A 22,561-nucleotide genomic window follows, 5' to 3' on the forward strand; every position below is an offset into this window, starting at 1 on the left:
ATGGCAAAGCACTGCTGAACAGTCCAGAGACCGCCATGGCTAAGCACCGCTGAACAGGGCATGCACCGCTGAAGAAGGAAAAGACCGCCACATCAAGCATCGTTATCCCATGTGCAGCTGGGACAGTGACGTAACAGGAACTGTCACGGGGAGGCTAATCCAGTCTGGGCACCAGTCCCCCTCCAGAACCAGTGGTGGCTGTTATCTACTTGAGAGACTGTGGCTTTGCACTCCCCAGGATGGTACAGTGGGCAAACCACCCACTGTAGAGACTTGTGAGACTGTGGCTTTGCACTCCCCAGGATGGGACAGTGGGCAAACCACCCACTGTAGAGACTTGTGAGACTGTGGCTTTGCACTCCCCAGGATACATCAATGGGCATGGAGCCCCGTCGTGGATCTGCCTTTGCACTCATCCGGCTGAGGTGCCCCCCTTCACTTCCCCCTGAGGTGCCTGTTGTATTTCTCTCTGATGCCCCGGCAGTGTTCTCTCCGTTTGTGGACAGGTATCTTTTGTGGGCCTCGCCCATGCATTTTTGGACTAGTGGTGCACGGACATTGATATGTGCATATCTGCACTGCTTCTCGTAATGTATATACTTTTGAATGATTTTATCATATTTATGTATGTATTTGAGACATGTATATTGAAACATTACAATGTTAGAACTGATTTTGTTTTGTGTTTGCATTCTTCCGGGGGGGTTGTGGGTTGTTACTGTGATGTTTGTGAATGCATTGGTGTGTGTGTTGTAGTGGGTGAGGGTGGGGGTGGGGGTGTTTTGTGTGTGTGTCCCTGACTTTTGCCTCCCCCCTCCCCTATGTCGTAGGTGCAGTACTCACCGTTGTCTTCGCTGGCGCCGGCGTTGCTCTTCGTAGATGAGTAGGAATACAAGGGCCGGTAGGATTTGTAATTCCGGATCCATGGAGTCCTCCTTCCTCGTGGGATGTGTTCAGGTGAGCGTTTTCCCATTGCAGGAACTGTTTCCGACGTATTTTTATCCACGGTGAATCCGCCCCGGAAAAGGTGGCGGATTGGTAGGTTGTGATACTGTGGGCGGTACATTGTCTTCCGCCTGTCTGTTGGCGGTGACGGCCGCGCTGCTTGTCTGTACCGCCGTGGCGGGCGGGGTGTTAAAGTGGCTGTCTTTATTGGCGGTTTCCGCCAGGGTCATGATTCCCTTTTTTGGTCCGCCGGCCTGTTTGCGGTATTACCGCACCTTTAACACCGTCCGCCAGGGTTGTAATGACCCCCTAGGTTCCCCTCTATACTTTTATCCCACACTAACCAAGGTAACCTTCTCCCCGAGCACTATACTCACCATCCCTGAGGTAGACTCACCAGTGAGATGTTGCTTCCTTTTCTTGCAGTTGGGATCTCCCTTTAGGTGCCAACATTGGTAGTACTCATGGCACCGGGGATTAAAGTGGCCTGAGGGTTTCTTCCCAAAGAAATCTTAATTATGTTAATTAGGTAGGGTATGGGAATCTTTCCTCTGATAGGTCTTTGGTTTTATCTTAAATGTCACCTTCCTACTGCTGTGGTGCACCCTGTCCACTGTCTTTGTGGTTGCACCCATGTACCTTTTTGTGGATCTTGGTGCTGAACCATAATACAGCTTCTGGTAAACTCACTATACACAGTGAGTTTATAATCTATTGGGTTTTGGCGCAGCTGTGCAAAACAATGACTGAACATATTCTCTTTAAGAATAAGATTGTACAGCTCATCATAATCACTCACATTACTGCCCTTTCCCCAACTATCTGGTGTCTCCTTAGGATAATCTATTAAATCCACCCTGGACTGGCTTGGCAGAATTTGACCATCCTTAAACTTCAACGCTTTACTTTGCAAGAGTGAAACCACATTTCCCACTACAAGGTTAGGCACCATCAAATCAAATCATTAACATTATAAAGCGCGCTACTCACCCGTGCGGGTCTCAAGGCCAGATGTATTAAGATATTAGTTAGCGATTCTCAAATTGCGATTTTTAAGAAATCGCAATTTAAGAAATGCAAAACGCAATGTATCATGCTTGCAAATCGTTAATAGCGATTTCTTAAAATTCGCAAACGCAATTTGCGAGATGCAAATACTGAATTGCAAAAAAAATTACGATTCGGTAATTGAAAATCGTAAATAGCGAAAACGGCAAACCGGAACAGCCTGATGACATCACAACCAGGAAGTGTGTCTGCCCATGCTGTTTCCAGGAGCCACACCCACAGGAGAAGGGAGAGAGACACAGCCCAGCACCAGGGAGTCAGCATTGTGAGTAAGCCAGGACAAAACAGCAACATGGCCAATGCTGGAAATGGGAAGGAGAAGGGAGACAGGAAGAGGAAGCTAAAATTCAGTGAGGCAGGATTGGAGGTGCTCAAGTACCGGAGAGTGAGAAGCGGAAACTCTGGTCTGGCATCCAGATAAAAATATGCGCAGTGAGTGTTGTGCACCGCTCTGTGGAGGAGATACACAAGTGATCGTACGACTTGCGGTCCCGTGCCAAGGAGGGGATGGCCAGCAGGCTTATGGAGGCAAGGAGCACCGGAGACGGACCATCCACCCAGACACCGTCCACCCCTATGGAAGACTTGGTGGAGTCCACATTGTTTCCAGAAGCTGTCAGTGGAGTTATTGACATTGACACCTCAGGGACACCTAGCACCAGCAAAGGTAAGACCAGTAGTTATGTGTATCCCCACATGTGCATGTACAAATGGCCCTTAGGAAATAGAGCGTAGCTTGATGCACAGTGAAAAGTAGTCCATGTCACATCTTACATACAACACAACAGTGCCTTATGGGAGTGGTAGTACACAACCCTAAGGTGAATACACAACGTAAATAGCAAGATAGTGCTCAGTCACACAGAGAAACACCACAATCGACTCAGGGTGACACAATTTAATGGTACATTTAAAGCAACACTGTGTAAATCTGTGAAAAATGCTAGAACTGACATGTTGCACATTGTCCTTGCATATGACTCGGTCCCTGCTGCTGCAGGATCTGAAAAAGTGGGGGAAGCAGAAACACAGCCACAGTCTGACTCAAATACCAGTGAGTCCTACAGTGTTGTTTCAATTAGACGCAGGGCAAGGGTGTTACCACTGCCAGAGTATAACCTGGACTCAGATGAGATGCCAGAACACGAACCCACACCACCACCAGAGGCGAGTCCCACAGGAAGACAGCAGTTCCTGCACCAGCGCCAGCACCAGTCCACTCCCCTCAGGAGGTGCCACAATGCAGGCAGACAGTGCACAGAAGAAGGAGTGGGCCCATCAATCTTTGGCGGCCTTGAAGCTTCCATGCTGAAGGTGCAGAGCCTGCAATGCAAACAATTGAAGTCACTGCACAGACAGTCTGTGTCTCACAATAGCAATATGGGGTTACTTCACAAGCAGTTGCAGACTCTGATTGAGGGACAGCAAACAGCTGCTGAAAACACCAAGGAGTTGACACAGGCCGTTGGGGAACTCTGCACTGAGATACAGGCGCCATCACCAATATTTGGGAAGGGTTGATAGCTTCTGTAGATCCGTCAATTGGCTCGCAAACTCAACAGCCCTGATATCACGGAGTGCCATTGCCACACAGGTGGAGATGGCATTTTGCAGTCAGGACATTGCACAGGGATTGGTGCAATTTACCAACGTACTGGATGCCATGCAAACAACACGCAGTGCCACAACCAGCAAACTGGGTGTTGGGGGCAGTGAGGAGTCCTCGAGCCTCAGCAGCCTGACAGTCCCTGTGGTTGATCCAAGCTGTTGCAGTGCCAGACACAGTACTGCATGTTATCATGCTACTAGAGGTGCCAGTGAGAGTCTGACTCCATGAGTTCCACAGGGATGCCCCTGGTGGTTGCTATGTTGTGCAAGATAGCACATTTGGCCACAATTTTGCATGTTGTTTCTGGGCTGTACTGTAGTGCACCTCCATTCTTATGGATGCACCAAGTGGCTCTTCAGCAGCCCAAATGTGCGCTCCACCACATTTCCGGTAGTCCTATGTGCAGCATTGTACCTCCTCTCTGCTGGAGTTGCAGGGCTCAGGTAGGGCGTTAGCATACAGGTGCGCACAGCGTAGGCACTGACTCCTGAATGCACAGAGAGTAAAATGAGAACATATGCTGTCTGACGTCACGCTTATATCAATGCATTATTCTGAACTATCAAATTACCTAGTAGATATCCTTCACCAAACCCTCCCGTGCCAGCAGTCTTGTGTGTATCAGCTGTGGCGAAAGATGTAGGAATCATGTGTGATCCATGGGTATCTAGCCACGAGATCGGTAATGATGTAGGAGGCATTGCATATCACCTGTATGTTTAGTTTGTTGTAATGCCTGTGGGGTGTTGGGGAATCTTATGTACAGTTGTATTCTGCTCAGCATGGCATTAAGAAATGCGTTGAAAAATCTAGAGAGGGCACTCTGTGATACCCCTCCAACTGCTGCTATTACCCCTGTGTGTGTTGTGCGCTGCAGCATGGGTTGTAGCTCAGCTATCAGGTCAAGTATGAGGGCTGAGCTTAACCTGTACTTCTCATTAATTTCCTCCTCAGTCTGGTCAAAAAGGGTTATGCGTGCTCTGAAAATGTGCTCCTGTCTCCTCCTCTCTCTCATCAAACCTGCCAAGATCCTCATTCTCCTCGACATGAAGTAGAGTGCAGCCATTGTGGAAGAGGAGCTGAGGCATTCTGGGCCTCTTTATATAGGTTGCACCTGGTTACCAATTGGTTTCAGTTCGAGGTAAATTGCGTATGCAAATGACAATTCTGCGAAAAATGCGCAAATTGCAATTTTTTGATGCATCGCATTGCAAATCCATTTTTGCGTGTCACAATCTGCGAATCGCAAATAGCGGCACGATTTTGTGGATCGCTTTCTGCGATTCACTAATCTGTATTGCATCTAGCGTTTCACAAATAGCGACTCCGTAAATCATATCGCTATTTGTGATACTCTGTTTGTGACACGCTAATTCATGCCTCTTATTTTCGCACTGCGAATGCCTTTCATACATCAGAAACACATATTTGCATTCGCAAACGAGCATTCGCACCGTTTGTGGATGCAAAAACGCTTGATACATCTGGCCCCAGATCCTTGGGAATGCAAACCCTTTTGAATTCATTGGACATTGCATTGTAGCTGCCACAATTGCTGCTGGACCCTGTAAGCTGTTGGGTTTTCAAGTCCTTCTGACTCATCTCATGACCCAGCAAAACTTTATTTTCTGCCAAGGCTCTCTCAGTCTCAGAGCATTCCTTTGTCAAGGCTCTCTATACCTAAGATTTTTTCTCCTCCAGAGTCCGTCTCCTCTACACCAGTGCCATCTTGACCTCTGTCTTTTTCTGCTTTAGGACCCTTTTTGCAGCTATCTCCTCTCTAGCTGGTTCTATCTGTACCTTGGCTTGTGGCAGTCTGTGCACTGTTTCAGCTCTCCTCTTCTCCAGCTTCTCCGGGGACAGGTTTCAAGAGGACATACTGTTCCTTGCTCTAGATCCAGCAGGGGCACTCACTCATATGGGCCCTCCTCTCTCCCCTGGAGCTATGGTCAGAATGTTCTCTTCCTCCTCATCTTTTTCCTCCATCACAACATCCTCCTCCTCCTGTGCTCTAGATTGCAACTGGCCGACCTTCTTCCATGCTCTGAGGGCTACCTGGAGCTCCTTTTTCTTGGAGCTATTTGCTATCCTTGCAAAACCCTTTCAGCTCTGCTACAGTTATGATTTTAAGGTTTTTGGGATCCAGATGTGGTACACAGGTGCAAAGGTGAGTAAAAAATATGGCAAATCAAAGAGAATTTAAAAAGAAGTCAATTCTGATGTAAAAAATGTATTAGGGATTTTTTAATTTGAAAAATCACTCATTGAAACTGAGCAAACACAAGTACTGGATCCTACCACTGGTACCAATGTAATAAATTCAGCTGCTAGTTGAGAGGGGTGGAAGTCCCACTCACATAAAAAAACACAGACCTTCTCCGGGTGAACCACAAAATTCACTACATTCATCTTTCTTAGCCCTCTTGCCACAAAAGCAGTCAGTCTTAACTGACAGGAAATGTGTATAGTATTCATGCAGCATACAAACACTAATAATAAATTAAATGATACCAAAACTAACAAAATCCAGTCATTAGAAATGGAGAAATAGATTTTTTATGTTTTTAGTGAAAATACTGCTAAGAATCAGAAAGTGCAACTCACAATCAACTGGGCATGCAAGACAAGGGAAAAGTCAAAAATTCAGGCTGACCATGATGGATGCAGGTGTGATACAGGTCCCAGTGAAAGGTTACCTTCTCAAGTCTTGCTGGAGGGGTTTCTTTAGTGTTAAAGCAGGCCGCTAGGAAGAGCTTTCACCAAAAATAACTGGTGGCAATTGTGGATGATCACTGCTGTAGCACCAAGAGATGCTTGTCGCTGGAGCTTTGCATTGCCGGTCATTGCAGACAGTTGTTGGCACAAAGGGCAGGTCCCTTTAGAGGTTCGCATTGGCAGTCACAGTGAGCAGCAGAGTTTTGGCATATACGGGCCCGTATGCCATAGCAAATACCTAAACTTCAGGATTTTCATCTTTTTCTTGTGAAGAAGCTCTCACCAAGGCTCCAGGAGATGCAGGGCCAGCACTTGGAGATCAGATCTAACTACAGCAGAGACCAGCAGAACGGGCTCAGGCAGGTCCAGACATGTCCAGTTGGTGCTTGTCAGCTGGGAAGTTGCTCTGAGGGCTCTTGAATCTTTCTGTGTTCCTGTAGCTCAAAAGACATAAGACAATTGACCATTCCAGTCACTCTGGGTAGCCTGGGGTCAAAGCAAGCAGGTCCAATCATCCTTCTTCAGACATCAGAAAGTCCTTCAAGCAGGGGGGCAGTTCTTCTGGCAGCAGAGCAGTCCTACTTCTGAATCTTCCATAGGTCTAGGAGTGTTCTGATAGGTCCAAGAATGTTCTGATGAGCGGGATAGAATGCCCTACTTTGTACCTGGTGCCAGCCTTTGTGTGGGAAATTTCCTGGTCTACCTCCAAAACTGTTTCAGATCTGTTTTTTTACTTTCCCCAGTCATGGCTTCAAACTGTCTAGGTTGACAAAGGCAAGGAGAAGCCTGGTATTAGTTTACTTTGTATATGCTGTAGTATAAAGTGTGGTGTACAGCTTTGTCCCAGCCATCCTGCCAGAAAGTCCCTGTCCCAACTACACAGAGGACCCATTGTTGACTGTGTGTGCCCAATACACATTCCTGGCTGTTGAACCATTAACATGCCCAAGTAGCTGGAAACTCCTAGAGAGGCCCCAGAAAATATAAGCAGGAAAATATCAACTTCTTAAATTTGAGAAACATTTTGTTCTTCATCCCAGATACAACCTTGTTAAGCAATAAACAGCACTAACATTTGAGTGCTGCCATTTACCAGCTTAGCACGGACACTCTACTTGAAATAAGTTCAAATACTACAGATCACATTTTAATTATCGATGTGTTGTTCAAGTACCAATGTCTCAATCTTTGTGACTGAAGATAAATAATAAACCTTTTTAAAGGAATATATTATGTTTGACATGGTTGAGACAGAGGTAAAACAATTTGCTAACTTCCATATGAAATTAAAAACAATCATAGTCTATAGAACAAAAGTGCAAGTGATAGCAACATTAAATGGTTACCTCTGGTGAAATAAGAGATATTGGACACCAAGTACTATCTGGCTTTATTTTTCAGAATAACAGAATGTGAAAGAAGAAAACCCCACTTTTGATATCACTCATTCCTCTGAAACTTTGTCACCATTCATTTTCCCCCATGGTTCTGCATGGGCTATGAAGTGGGCGTAACTGTGGAGGCAAAGGTAGAAAGGAGAAACAGTCTACTCCTTGCTGAGTGCAAGTAATGACAACATGAAGTTGTTAATACACATAAAGTGAGGAAGCAGGAAAATAGGCTGCAAATTAGTCTGCATGTTGCTCTGAAATGTAGCACTACGATCCCCTACTGATGAAGGTGGTTTGTTGTGGTGCCGTTGGAAAAAGAGACAAAATAAAAAGTGAGCATGGATTGAAGAAAGACCTTCCCAAGATCATTTACTAGATGGATAGTCCTTCTAATGTATCAAACAGTGAAGGCATACCTTAAACATTCATTAATAACTGTTCTCTTTAACTTAATATTAGGATTTGCCCTGATCCATAACAGGAGGTAGTTCTAAAAGTAATCAGTGTCATGAATAAATACATTATGGTTTCAGTTTTCAGTTTCAAAGCATGAGAAATATGTACTTTCAAAGAGTGAGACACTTTCAAATGAAAGGCCATGGGATTAATATGATGAAGGACAATAGAGGGCCCAAATGTTGTGAGGCTTTCTTCTTGACATAGCCAGACATTACAGAATAAAAGGATACAGTTGTACTTGACTTTTCTCCAATTTCTTACATTTTATGTACTTTAGAATAACAGAGACTTCCTAAAACTAATTTGCTTTGTTTCTGTAAATGATCAATCTAATCAGTAGCTTGTGGACTTAAAAGATTAATAACAGCTGAAACACAAAACATTCTTGAATGAAATCCTTGCAAGTAGAAAAAAGGTGGAATCTTTGTAGCATTAAAAGGGTTCATTGTGTAAACTAATTCAGTTCTTCTTGAAAATAGCATACCTAATCATCTTGAATGACATTATAGTAACATTTTAGATATTGTTTCAAACATTCATTGGTTAGTTCTGTTCATTATTAAATTTAGGATGATAACCAGAAGAAAAAGCTTTTTCAATTCCAGAGTCCTACAAAGAGTTGAGTTCCTCTCTCAAACCTTATTGGAAATGATGAACCATAAAGATGAAAATGTCTGTCAAAGAGTATTGATTTATGCCCTCAGCTGTAGATAGCTTAGGAAAAGAAGAAAATCAGAAATTTTAGAATATGTGTTAATTGTAGCCATGATGACACAAACCCCTGTTAAGGGCAGAGCTACTATTACAGACAGCAAAAATCTACAAGGAGTGCAAAATTAAATTTTCAACACATTCAAGACAAAATAACATATTGCTGAACATCTGAATGCACTGATGCTTACTAAAAAGGTTGAAGCAGAAGTTCTAAGTTAGTACTGACTCATCTATGGTCTGAAATAGCAGAATCGTGAGTACACATCATTCCAACTGCATTTTTGTTCGGAATGGAATCAAATTAGCTTTTTGACCGAAACAGGGTTCAATACATGGTGCCAATGGAGTCTTGAGATGAAAATCCTCCATCTTCTTAGGATCCTGTTGTCCTTACCTCTTTCAAATTCAAATCAATCCAATAGTAAGTAGGTCCATACCCTGAGCAACACCAATTGAAAATGATGCTGCTGCTCTAGCACAAAGAAAAAAGAAGAGTCAAATAGTAAGCACTCAAGTTGAAGTCTGTTGCATCAAAATTTCATACAGTGGAAATAGTAGCTTTATGTTGAAGCCTTCCTTTTAATCTTATTTTCTTAAAATCCATACGGCCATAGCCAACATGTTAATTCTGAGGAATGCCTTCAGGGCTGTACATAAATGTACAACAAATGCACACAATACTAAAACCAACAGCATATGGACTATTTGATTGTAACCTTACCTTTTTTGTTGTTTTCTTGCTCTTTGTGATATGACATATATAAACATTAATATATATGCTTCCTGTAATGATTCCAGAATGTCTTTGATAAGAAGTGAATGATACTGATCTTTGATAATAATTTAGTTTAAATCTATATAATGAATACAGGCTCTGAGATCTCTACTGTTCTTTGGAACCAAAGCAAAGGTGCGCTAGCTGGAACAGATGACTGAGCAATCAACCTGTTTGGCAAATTCTCCTTTAACTACTCCGTAAAATAAATCTTTCCTAGTCTCCAATGGGCAAAATTAGCCCAGACTGTGGTATAGTTCAAGGTTCAATCGTATAGTGTGATCCTATTTTGTATGAGGGAGCATTAACTGTATCCTATGCATGCCACTGAAGAGGTATAGATGAGAGTTTGGCTACCATTACATTTGAAGTCGTAGTAGAAAATGTTTTCTCTTAAATGGACATGAGTAATCTCGAGATGTGTAACAATGAACATGTCAATATTGTTGTGTTAGATCAATTGCAGGGGTTTAACATGGAGGCAGTAATCTCTCTACAGATGGGTATATGTTTCAGTAGTAAGAAGAATGGGTAAAAAATGAGGAATGCTAACCACTAAATTGAAGGGGCTTTATGAAATCTAGGGAGAGAGTTTGGGAAGAAAATGCTAATTTAAACACACTTCTCAAAAGGGAAAGACCACTTACCATTCAATAACTACTATTCTGAAATGACTAAAGACCTAAATGTGTCAAAACAGCTTTAATCATGTTCCATCCCCGCCTTAGAGTGAGTCAAGCACCTCAAATGCCCACTCAGAAGTACTGCACCACCCTCTCATGGAGTAAAATTGTACAGAGAATTTAGATAGAGACAGATATTCATTGAAGCAACCGCAGTTTAATGTGATGTAATAGGTAGGCATTGGACATTTTATAAATTTCAATTTAAAAATTCTGTGAAAATACAAAAGGTTAATGTGACATTATATTTAGGAGAAATGTCAGTAAAAACACGATATTTTTAACTTAAAAAACACTGAAATTCACCAGTTACAGTTAACTGAAGTAACCATAAAGTGCATTTCCCATGCATAGTGAAGTCATTAATAATGTCATTGTAGATTTCATAAATTATATTATCAATGAAAACATGTAGCATATCATGAGTGATGGAATATGTGAGTTCATAAGCAGTGCACATTAGGCGATATGTTATGTCCTGTCCCCATGGGCAATAAAAGGATAAATGCCCTAGATGTAGAATCAAAATATATCCAAGTTGTCAAATAAATCCTACAATAAAAGTAGTTGAGGTAAAGTCTATGGCCCTGATTACAAGTTTGGCGGTAAGAAAACCCGACTGCCAAACCCATGGTGAAGTGACCGCCATGGACCAGGGGATCTTCCCACCTGCCCTATTACAACTTTCCCACTGGGCTGATCAGTGGAACTCAAGGTCTCCGCTGGTCAGCCTAGTGGGAAAGGGGCAGCAGCATTGTGCTCGGCTCATGTTTAGGTCGGTGGCAATGCTGCCACACGCAATGTGCACCAGCACCCTTGAAATACACACAGTCTGCACAGCTGTTGCACCGGCATGGGCAGCGCAGTGGACCTTTTGTGGCCCCATGCACCTGTTCTCCAGCAGCCTTTTTATGGAGGTTGAACCGTGGAGAACATGGTTGTAATCAACCAGACGGCACTGACGTCATCCCATCGGGATCAGAGATCCAGGCGGTGATGGCGGTTGGTTGGTGGGTCTTCCGGCCAACCTCGTAATGTGGCGGTCAGACCGCCACAGCCACGGCAGTCTGACCTACACCGCGACCACCAGCCCCGTAATCGGGCCCTATGTGTTTTAGGGGCCTGGCCACCTAATGGGGCTTTGGTCTTCTTCAGGAAGCAGACTCTCCATGAAGAGTTGTGCACAGGCTGATGGTTATGCACGGTAAGGACTTTGCCACAAAATTTGATTTAGATATCTTGAGGAAGTGGCTTCTCTGTGAAGGACTCTCTGCAAAGCAGAGGATGCGTGACCAATTAGAACTCTTCATGGAGACCTACTCTGTAATGCACGATGTAATATATTTGGTCCTAAAAACATCCATACCAAGGCACACGTTAGAGTTAGTCCAGTACATTTTAACTTGGGAATTTCAGTGGTTTTTTTTAGTTTAAAGTGTTTCATTTTAATTTACATTTTTACTTGACTATAATGTCCCTTTTAATGTATTTTTTCTATACCCAAATATAACTTCACTTTAACATTTTTTATTCAGTGAGTTTCTTGGGTTTTTACATTAAGATAGATCTTATTGTGAATCATTTATCCACAATTGTAAGTGCTTTTTCCCCCCAAAAAAGTGCACACATAGTAAAAAATACTGTGCAGTAGATTACAAATATGTATAAGCTGTAGCTAGAAATACTTTTGGTGACACCTTCAAAACATTTGATCCCTATCTAACCCCATATTTACACTCTTCCCCACCTACATGAGATGCAAGATCACAATAGAAAGGGTTTAGTGTTATATAATGCAGGCCTACTGGCTATGTCAAGACATCACCACATCAACATATAATACAGGCTTATTGGTTTTGTGAAAGAGTCACCTCAGTAATACCAACAGTACCTACATTTTAAAATCTATCATTAAAACCAAAAAATTAACACTCTAAATAAAATGCATACTTTATCAAAGTAAGCATTTAAATGTTTGTCAATTAAACTGCCAATAAGCATTTTTATATTCAAAATAACAACAATATTGTGTTTAAGTCTTTTTTTATACTCCCATACTCCCAAGGCCACATAATATAGCCAAAGAAACTAACCACTTTGGGGCAGTCCAGGGACCAAGAAAAAAGCTTCAGCTCTGGACATGCTTGCATATAATGCAAAGCCTCTCCAAGGATCATGAATTAAATGGCCCAGGAGACCTAGTGTAAGTGTATTGTAAAACATCCCTGGGGTCTGCTGCACTACCCACAGCTGCCCATAACACTTCAAACTTGGCTTTGTGGTGCCACAGCCCATCTTTAGGGCACCACAGGGATGAAAATAAGGAAGCAAATACCCTCACAGGTAATATGCAGTGCTCCAGGCCCAAGTAATGAGTATTATATGAGCTGCTCCAGTCATTTACACCGTAACTATGCAGCCTTGCAGCACATTTCTTTGTGTTTATATTGGTTGGAGCTATGGTCCCATGCGGTGCTACCACAGCTTCAGGGTGTCATTGGGGGTCTGTGGGGAGAACTTCAAGGCCCCCATGAATCTAGCTGGCTGTCGCACAACGGAGCTGCCATGTGCTATGTTCCCGCCCAGGCAGACAGTAGAGGGCAGGAGCAGGATACATTTTGGTGTTTTCTCTGGTCATGTGGACTAAGGTTGATGAAATTTATTTTTGGAAAGGTTGGTGAAAATCTCTTAAACAACATCAAGGCCCTCATTACGACCCTGGCAGTCGGTGATAAAGTGGCAATAATAATGCCAACAGGCTGGCGGTAACTACCACCAAATTATGACCATGGCCGAAAGATCTCCAAAACACAGCCAATGTACCACACTGACCACCAGGGTGGAAACAACAGGCATCATGGCGGTAGCTACCTACAGCCTGGCCGAAGTCAAAGTTCCGCCCACCATATTATGACTACACAATCCATCACCTTTTCTGGGGCGGTACCAATGACTGTGCAGTGTTTCCGGGGCGGAAACACTGCACAGAAGTGAAAGGACACTCCATTGCAGACACAGGGAAGGACCATGCCGCCATGGAACCAGAACTGTAAGTCTTTCTGATGATATTCTACGTTGTGCTCCACCATGAACACCAATGCCGGCGAAGATGATGACGGTGAGTACAGGCGCCTAGCACACAAGGGGGGAGGCAAACAGCAGTGACACACAAGCACCATACACACCCCACACACACACACCATACACACACCATACACACAAACAGCTGACCAAGAAAACAAGTTAATCCCCCAAAATTGGCTGAATAATGCAAGGACAACAGTAATATACTAAAGTGATTGTAATAAGATCAACACAGTATAAATAATAATTTAGCCAATGCTACAGATATGTAAAAATGTACAAAAAAGAGACACTGCCCAGTTCTCAGTTTGCATGGGCCACAATGCCACAGAGCAAAGTCCAAAGCCCCACTTGTCACCGGCATCAATACGGAGAGAACACTGCAGGGGCATCAGTTGGCAAATAGGCAGGCACCTCACGGGGAGGGGGGGCACCTCAGCTGGAGCGGAACAAGACCACTGGTTCTGGAGGGGACAACATGCCCTGTTTTTTTCCTGGGAAGGTCAAGGCCACAGTCTCTTGAGTGGTTGTCTTCCCCAATGGTCCTGAAGGGGGCAACATGCCCTGTGCTTTGTCCTGGGGAGTTATAGGCCACAGTCTCACGAGTGGGTGTCTGCTCCACTGATTCTGGAGGGGGCAATATGCCCTGTGCTTTGTCCTGGGGAGTGATAGGCCACAGTCTCTCGAGAGGGTGTCTACCGCACTGGTTCTGAAGGGGGGGATGCCCTTGGTCCTGAGGAGTGATAGGCCTGGGGAGTGATAGGCCACAGTCTCTCAAGTGGGTGTCTTGCCCACCGGTTCTAGAGGGGGCAACAAGCCCTGTGCTTTGTCCTGGGGAGTGCAAGGCCACAGTCTCTCAAGTGGGTGTTTTGCCCACTGGTCCTGGAGTGGATAGGTCACCAAGCTTCCCATGAGGAAGGATCACATTGCGTCTGCCGGCGGTGATGGCTGCACTGCGGTGGTGCTGGTGGTGGGAGGCTCCTGCACAGCCCCTGCACCCTTCAATGGCTGCACTGTGGTGGTGCTGGTGGTGGGAGGCTCCTGCACAGCCCCTGCACCCTGCGATGTCTGCACAACCACGGATGGTGGTGGGTGCTCTGTGACAGCTGCTGGTAGAGGCTCCTTCCCCTTCTTCCCTGCTGGTTCAGGATCCTTCCCCTTTTGGATGGCATGTGCAGGCTCCTTCCCCTTCTCGCCTGCTGGTGCAGTCTCCTTCCCCTTTTGGATGGCAGGTGCAGGCTCCTTCCCCTTCTTGCCTGCTGGTGCAGGCTCCTTCCCGATTTTGGCTAGCTGGTGCAGGCTCCTTCCCCTTCATTATATGTGGCCTGGAATCCTTTCCACCACAAGCAGGTGCAGATGGAACTGGGCCTGTGGACTGTGTGGCTGAGGTGCTTGGCTGGGTTCTTGCCACCCTGGCCATACGTGCAGGATGGGGTGGAGGGGTAGGGAAGAGTTAAATGGTGGAAAGGAAAAGCTTTTTAGGGACATTGGGGTGGGAAGAGGGAGAAGTAATGGGAGTGGAGGATGAGGGAGTGGTTGTTGGAGGTGTCTGTCTGCTGTATGATGTTGTGAGGTGGATGGCTGTTGAGTATTTGCGTTTGTGTACTTTAGGAGGGGGGACAGACACAGTGGGAGAATACACAGGGGACATGCTGGATTTAGAGGGTGATGCGCCCTTTCTCTATGCAGAGTCAGTTAACTTGCTTAACTGCTTTCGACCCTTTGCTGCCAATAGAATCCTTGACTTTCTTATGGCATTGAAATCAGGCTCACCTATGGATGCTTGTCCGCCTAGAATTCTAAAGTTAGCCCCTTTGCTGGTAGCCGCTGCTTTGGAGCCAGTGTTTGCAGAAATCCTTCGGGAAGGGAATTTCCCGGCTGTTTGGAAACATTCCATAGTTATGCCTCTCAGCAAAAAAACGGGAAAAGATGCTGCTGATCTTACAAATCTTCGTCCGATCTCACTATTGCCAAGTTTGGCCAAAATGTTAGAAAAACTTCTTAATCATGAGCTTGCCGATTTCCTTCATGGGAATGGTAAATTGGACCCATCTGAGCACGGTTTTCGTGGTGCTCATAGCATGGAAACAGCATTAATTTCAATCTCAGATATTATTCGCCGAAGAGGGGATTTGGGAGAAGGTACGATTCTAGTCCTGTTGGACTTGTCAGCAGCATTCAATACTATTTCTCCTACTATTTTGCTTAATTGTTTGTCCCAGGCTGGAGTGAGAGGGAAGGCTTGGAAGTTACTCAGCTACTTTCTCACAGATAGAACGATCACGGTGGCCTGTGGTGACCATCGTGCTTCCCCTTTTCATCTTCCGTGTGGAGTTCCGCAGGGGTCCTTCCTTAGTCCTACGCTTTTTCATTTATATATGGTGCCTCTGGCGAATCTGGTATGCTCCTTTGGTTTTCACATTGTTTCCTACGCAGATGATACACAGGTGATTGTGGCTGTTTCACATAATTGGGAGGACACACAGGAGAAATTCCAATGCGGTATGACAGCAATCAACAACTGGATGGCCAACAATTGGCTTAAACTTAACGGGGACAAGACATTGATTATGTGTTGCGGGTGCCAAAATTCGCACTGGAACAACAGTTGGTGGCCTCCAGTTTGTGGGGGTTGTCCTTCTCCTGTTCCCTCTGCTAAAAAATACGCATCATTTTCGACTATACCCTTTCTTTCAAATCACAGATTAATCATACAGTCAAGGTCTGCTTTTGGATACTAAAAACACTTAAGAAAATCTTACATTTTCTAGAGGATGATCTAAGGCGGCCGGTTGTGCTGGTGTTAGTCACCTCAAGACTTGACTACTGTAATGCGTTGTTACTAAATGCAAATAAATCCTCTCTTGACAAACTACAGTCTATTCAGAATACGGCTGCACGCCTTATTCTGAATCTCCCCCTGTCTGCATCAGCTAGTGGCTGTCTGATTTCTCTCCATTGGCTACCGATTAAAAAGAGAATTATTTTCAAGACACTTTGTCTTACGCATAGAGCCTTACAGTCGGAACAATGTAACTATTTGAAGTCTGCTTTACAATTTTATCAACCGACTAGATATCTGAGATCTTCTTTTAAATATATGATCTCGGTCCCCCGCTGTAATAAGGTCAGGTGGGGAGACCGTGCCTTTACGGTGGAAGCAGCAAGGCTTTGGAACACCTTGCCTTTTTCGCTCCGACAAATTGCAACTCATTTTACCTTTAGGAAATGCCTCAAAACCTGGCTCTTTGCTCAATAGGTATTCCTGTTGGTAGCTTAGGCCTTCCTCCAGTTCTCGGTTTGATTAGCGCTTCGATGCTTTTGCCGGAATGCGCTCTACAAATATACCAATTCAATACAATACATGTGCATGGCTATTGTGGAGGTGTCTGCCAGTGATGTGTGTGTTCTGCTTGGTGTGGTGATGATGCAGGTAGTGGATGATGATGTAGTGCATGCAGGGGTGAGTGTGGACATAACTAGGTGGGAGGTGGAGGAGGAGAAAGAGGGAGAGACAGTAGAAATAGTGGATGTTGTTGTGTCTGCAACTTCATGACGTTTGTGTGAGTGCCTGTGGGATGAAGTGTGGTGCTTGTGTTTTCCTCTGACACTCTTGGGTGTTGTCCTGTGTGCATGCTCGTTTGGCTGTGTGCTTGGGATGGGTTGGGGTTGAGGGGAATGGGACTGGGAAGTGGTAGTTAGAGGGCGGACAAGAGAAACAGGGACAATGGGTGCCATCAGAGAGGGGGCCAGAACCTGGATCTATCTCTGTTGGGCAGCCAATCCAGTGTGAATATCCACCAGGATTGAATTAGATTGTTCCATCTTGGCCGCCAGCCCCTGGATGGCATTCACAATGGTTGACTGCCCTACAGAGATGGATCTCAGCAGGTCAATAGCCTCTTCACTCACGGCAGCAGGGCTCACTGGAGCAGGGCCTGAGGTGCCTGTGGCGAAGGAGATGCCCACCTTCCTAGGTGAGTAGGCACGGGAAACTCGCTGAGGGGCTGCTGGGAGGGTGATGCTGGTACGGGGGTGGCGGCTGTACCTGTAGCTGGGGTGGTCATATAAGTGTCCACCACCACCAGAGAGCTTCCATCGGAGGAGGTATCTGAGTCTTTATTGTCCCCGCCAGTCTCCGCCGTGGTGCTCCCCTTGCCCTCCATTACACTGGTACCCTCAGCATCAGTGGACTCTGCCTCCTGGGTCCTCTGGGATGCAGCTCCCTCAATCGCCGGTGCCTCTGCTCCTCCGCCAGATGATGCTAATGCACATACGGACAGGATGACAAAACAAGAAAGGGGGGAGAGAGACAAAGAATAAACTTGGTCAATGGCTGCACCAACACCACCGTTGGGGTACACACCACACACAGGGACAGGTCTACGCACTATACATTGCACCACCACTGATATTGCTAGCCACCAAGGCATGGGGAGGGGCACACACACCGCCAACTACAGCACACCTGGGACCCACGCAGACCTAGCCAGTTGTGGATGCTAACAAGCAGGTAGGCAGGATTATCCCTTCAGACCCCTAGCCACCAGAGAACCTACGCTGCTACGTCAGGCCTGGCCTAGGGGTACCCAGTAACAAACAACCATCAACCGGATACCACCCCACCAGCTGTAAGTTCTAAGGAAAGCAACTGTACTCACCCCCTTCTGGCTGCTGCAATGCCCTCAAGCGCCCATCCAGCTCTGGATAGGCTACCGCCAGTATGCTGGCCATCGGCTGGGCCTGGGTCCAATGTCACCCCCGTGTCCAGCGTCTCATGTCCTCCCACCATTTGCAACAGTGGGTGCTCCGCCTGCCATAGACCCCCAGGGTCTACACGTCCTTGGCGATGGCACACCATATACCCTTCTTTTGATGGGCCCTGATCTGCAGGGGCAATACACACAGGAAAACACCATTCGACAAACCATCCAGCCAGTTACACATATGGCCACCATACCCGTTTATAGCACTATTGGAACACACATAGCCCAGCTCCCAATGTGTACCCAGCCAGGAGGACATCCCTCCCCCCTTATACGGAGCATTCACACACACCTCCATACATGCATGCCACATGCGTCGTGCCCACAGTGTACTCACCTGTTGGTCTAGAGGCCCATACAGCAGTCGGTACTATGGTAGGACCCCATCCACCTGTCTCGCCAACTCCTCCGAAGTGAACGTTGGGGCCTTTTCACCGGTCACACGGGCCATGGTAGAGTCCAGACACAGGTCACAGCAGCACATGCAGTGTAGGTCCTCTCCTATGGACGGTCAGGTAACAAGTGAGGAATCAGATGGAAAATAGCGGTCACGTCGAGCGGCGGTGCACACTGTCACCGCCGGAGTAGATCACCATTGGACACTGTACCCTATAGAGACCAATTTTAACCAATGAGGATTTGCACAGTGGTTCCTGACCGCCTCCCACCACGGCACACAATGTCAGCAGAATTACCTCATTTCTACCTGTCCCTCCACACAGGACAGGCAGACGCCATTTCAGGGGCGGCAGCCCTATGGAATCATGCTGCGTCACAGTTGAAATAGGCACATACTGGACAAATCACATTGACCAATTACATGTTTACAATATGCAAACTACTGTTGTGATTCCAATGTTCAGTTTGTGACAACCTCCTCACTCTTTTGTCCCATAGATACCTACTACTGCGGATGAATAGGAGATGGAGACATACCCCGTGTACAGACCCCTGGTGGACTTGGCTACACTGGATGACAGGCGCATTATCCTCACCTATAGACTTGACAGGGCCACAATGACAGAGCTGTGTGATCAATTGCAGCATGACCTGATGTCTGCTATCCGTTACCCCACTGGGATTCCCCGTCTTGTGCAAGTGCTATCTGTACGCCATTTCCTGGCAACTGGCTCTTTCTAAGTGACAGTGGGCTTGGCAGCAGGAATGTCACAGCCAATGTTCTCAATAGTGCTGACAAGAGAGTTTTCTGCCCTGATAAAACACATGTGCAGCAGCATTGCTTTTCCCCAGGTTGTGGATTTGGCCACAGTGAATGCCGAGTTTTCTGCAATGGGACATATCCCCAACATAATTGGGTTTTTTGATGAAACACATATTGCATTTGTTCTCCCTCTGCCAGAATGAACAGGTGTTCAGGAATCATAAGAGTTTCCACTCCACGAATGTTCAGATGGTGTGCTTGGCAGACCAGTACATCGCCCACGTTAAAGCTAAGTATCCTGGGTCAGTGCATGATGCCTTTGTCTTAAGGAATAGCAGCATCCCAAATGTGATGGGCCAACTAGAGAGGCACAGGGTGTGGCTAATAGGTGATCCATGGTTCCCACCCAGTATATGTTGTTGTATGCCTGTGGTGTTGGCCACATAGGATAGTGTGTGGCTAAATGTTATCCCTCAATATTTGCAGGTGACTCTGGTTACCCAAACCTATCATGGCTGCTGACCCCTGTGAGGAATGCCAGGACAAGGGCAGAAGAACGTTATAACGAGGAACATGGGTGAACCAGAAGGATAATTGAGAGAACCTTTGGCCTCCTGAAGGCCAGGTTCCAGTGCCTCCATCTAACAGGTGGATCCCTGTAATGCTCACCCAAGAAGATCTGCCAGATAGTAGTGCCATGCTGCATGTTGCACAACTTGGCCCTCAGACACCATGTACCTTTTCTGCAGGAGGAGGAGACTGGAGATGCCCCTGTGGCAGCAGTAGACCCTGTGGACAGTGAAGATGAGGAGGCAGAGGATGAGGACAAAGAACATCTGTGATCCATCACTACTTCCAATGACACACAGGTAAGACAGTGTAAATTTACATTTCAATGACTTTGGTTGTAATCTGTGTGGCAATGACATGCTGATATTTCCAACTTCTATGCCCACTTACTGTTTCCTCTGGCAATTCATTTTGCAGATGTTAGTGATTTGACAAATACTCCTGGTGTGATCACTACAGCCAGCTACAGGTCGTTAATCTATGCTCATTCTATGTTCAGTTCATTTGCAGTGTTTGTACCTGTTTCAAACAATACACATTTGATATACATGACATAATCCAAATAGATTTTTTCAAATTGTGTTTATTGAAGTACTAACACATAGAGTGAAAGTGCAATGGGATGGGTTGATGATGGAGGAAAGCCCAGGGTATTGTTCCAGTCTGTTTGTAGCACAGGTGCATGGTCCAAGGGGACATAGGAAGGGGAGCAATGGCAGTTCAAGTTGGACAGGGTGACTGAGTGGGAGAATCAGGAGAGTCTCATTTCCTGGCGGGGTCGTGGCAAGTGTCTCTGGCTCCTGTCTGCATCGCAGGGAACGTTTGCATGGTGGTTCACCTTCTGCAGGGGGAGGGGTGCTGGTGGCCTGTGAGCCCTGTGGCGGGGCCTCCTGGCCATCAGCAGCAGCGGAAGTGGAAGGCTGTTCAGATGTCTGACTAGTGGCAGGGGCCCACTGGTGTGAGACTGCCTCCCTCATAATGTTGGCCATGTCTGCCAGAACCCCTGCTATGAAGATCAGGGTGTTGTTCATATCCTGCAAGTCCTCCTTCATCCCCTGGTACTGTCCCTCCTGCAGCAGCCTGTTCTCCTGCACGTTGTCCAGGATCTGGCCCATCATGTCCTGGGAATGTTGGTAGGCTCCCAGGATCTTGGAGAGTGCCTCCTGGAGAGTCGGTTCCCTGGGCCTGTCCTCCCCCTGGCACACAGCACTCCTCCCAGTTTCCCTGTTGGCCTGTGCCTCTGTCCCCTGAACCGTGTGCCCACTGCCTCCCGGTACCTGATTGTCTTGTGTTTGAGGTGTGGCTTGGGGCCCCCGTAGAGGTGGATACACTGCTGATTGATGTGTCCTGGGGACAGAGGTGTGGAGATGCTGAGTGGGTGCTGTGCTGTTGTTTCCTGATGGTGGAGGATCTGTGGTTGTCTGTGACTGGGCTTGGGTAATCGACTGTCCAGTGATCCCTGATGAGCTAGGTAGATCGTCCAGATCTTGAAGACCAGACTTATTGTCATCACTGTTGGCATCTTCTGTTGGGGAACTGGATAGTGCTGGCACCTCCTCTCCGGTGACATTGGCTGGGGTACCTGTGGGATGTAAATTATGTGTTATGGTTTATGTCTATGACAAATTGTACATCCCTGGCTTCCCCTCTATGGTTGGATTCGCCCTGCCAGCTTTTAATTTTGTATGTTAGTGTATGGTGGGATTGTTAGTTTTCTATGCTGTGCATGCTTTAGTGATGAGTGTCAATGCAGGGCTGTGAGGGGTGTCCATGCATTGGTACAGCATGTAGGGCTTGGCATAGGGATAAGTGAGATGTGATGGTGGAAAGTGTGGGATGTAGTGGAGTGATGGGAGTGAGGGTGAGGGTATGTGATGGCATGCAGGTAGGGGGGGTTATAATAGTAGAGAGTTGACTTACCAGAGTCCAGTCCTCCTCCAACTCCAGCCAGTCCCTCAAGATGCAGTATTGCAAAGACTTGTTCCTCCCATGCTTTGAGTTGTGGGGGAGGAGGTGGGGGACCACCACCAGTCCTCTAGATAGCGAGCTGGTGTCTTGCCGCTAAAGAACGTACCTTCCCCCGTAGGTCATTCCACCTCTTGCTGATGTCATCCATTGTTCTGGGGTGCTGTTCCAGGGCGTTGACTCTGTCCACGATTCTCCGACATAGCCCCATCTTCCTGGCTATTGATATCTGCTGCACATGTGCTCCAAATAGCTGTGGCTCTACCCTGACAACTTCCTCCACCATGAACCTTAGCTCTTCCTCTGTGAAACTGAGGTGTCTTTGTGGTGCCATGGATGTTATGTGAGGTGTGTTGGTGAGGGTGTGTTGGGTAGTGTGTTGGGGTGTGTGATGTGGGGTGCGTGAGTGATCTATACGTGTGAGTAGTGTGTGGCTCTAGTTGTCTCAGGGGTCTTGGTGTATCTCTGGTGGCAATGCTTCGTAATCATAAAGGGTTGTGGGTAATGTGGGTGTATGGTTTATAGTGGTGTGGGTGTGTGGGTGTGGTGTGTGTATGGGTGTCAGGTGTGTGTTGTTTGAATTGGCCAATGTGGAGTCGTTCTGTCTGTGGGTGTCCATTGCTAGCATGGTGGTATATACCGCCAATGGTTTACC

The sequence above is a fragment of the Pleurodeles waltl genome, chromosome 11, assembly GCF_031143425.1.
Source record: "Pleurodeles waltl isolate 20211129_DDA chromosome 11, aPleWal1.hap1.20221129, whole genome shotgun sequence".
Lineage (NCBI taxonomy): Eukaryota > Metazoa > Chordata > Amphibia > Caudata > Salamandridae > Pleurodeles > Pleurodeles waltl.